Source organism: Mesoplodon mirus (genome assembly GCF_964341445.2).
Source record: "Mesoplodon mirus genome assembly, chromosome: 18".
Classification (NCBI taxonomy): domain Eukaryota; kingdom Metazoa; phylum Chordata; class Mammalia; order Artiodactyla; family Ziphiidae; genus Mesoplodon; species Mesoplodon mirus.
Genome location: NC_138994.1, coordinates 5,392,455 through 5,393,592, shown reverse-complemented (window position 1 = coordinate 5,393,592; position 1,138 = coordinate 5,392,455).

Below are 1,138 nucleotides of genomic sequence, written 5' to 3'. Positions count from 1 at the left end.
TCTGGTGGAGGCTGTTTGGGGGAGAGGGGTTGGGGGACGGGGCTCCCTTAGCAGCCTGATGCCTCCTCGGCTGGATCCCGAGCGTCCACGGCCGCCTTGTGTGTGGAGAAGGCAAGGGGGGGGGTGGGCGGGGGGAGAAAGGGGACTTCCAGGAGCTGGAGTTGATTTAATTTAATACACACAACTTGGAACCTTAGGAGGCTAGGAGGGGTGAAGAGATGACTGGGGCTGAGTCCCCCCTTTTGGGCACACCAGGCCGTATTTATCTCTTCAGTGGGCAACCTCCTGGCCGGCCTCTCAACTTCCAGCCTGCTCCGCCCCCGTCCAGCCTTAATGAACATTGGCCCATCTCTCCAGGGCAGAACACTCCCCCACTCCGTGGCCTGTGGCTTGGAGTCCAGGCCCCTTATTGGTCGGTCTGTGGTGGGCCCGCCCCTGCCCCTGCACCCCTCCCCTCCATCCTGTCAGCCAACATCCTCCACACTGTTTCTTGCCTCCTGATCTTTGTCCATGCTGTTCCCTCTGCTCTCATTTCACCCATCACGGTGCCACTGTCAGCTTATGTGACGGTCCCACACCCATGTCCCCAAATTCTCCTTCCTGGGGAGGGCTGAGTATAACACACATGCCAAGCCTGGAACATGTGGCTCCTGTGGGCCTGCTCTCACCAGATCCGTTGCCTCATCTCTATACCTGCCTGGAGCTCGGGCAGTGGAGGGAGGTCATGGCCTTGTTCTTGGAGGAGCAGTGGCCCAGGTCTGGTGTTGGGGGCAGGGCAGGGAGCCCAGTTAGGCGGCAGCTGAAGGGTGCAGGGGAGAGGTGATGAGATGCTGAGCCGAGCTCTGCTGAGAGGGGCCGTGGAATGGGAGGGCAGAACAGAATTTTCAGAGATCATGAGAAGGTCTGTTTTTTTTTTCTGGCTGTGCCTCGCGGCTTGTGGGAACTTCGTTCCCCTACCAGGGATTGAACCCGGGCCCTTGGCAGTGAAAGTGCAGAGTCGTAACCACTGGACTGCCAGTGAACTCCCACGAGAAGATCTTTTAACAATGCGCTTTCTGTACTCTGTGTTCAGGGCCTGCCTTAGTCTGCTCGGGTTGCTATAACAAAATACCATAGACTGGTAGCTTAAACCCCGTTT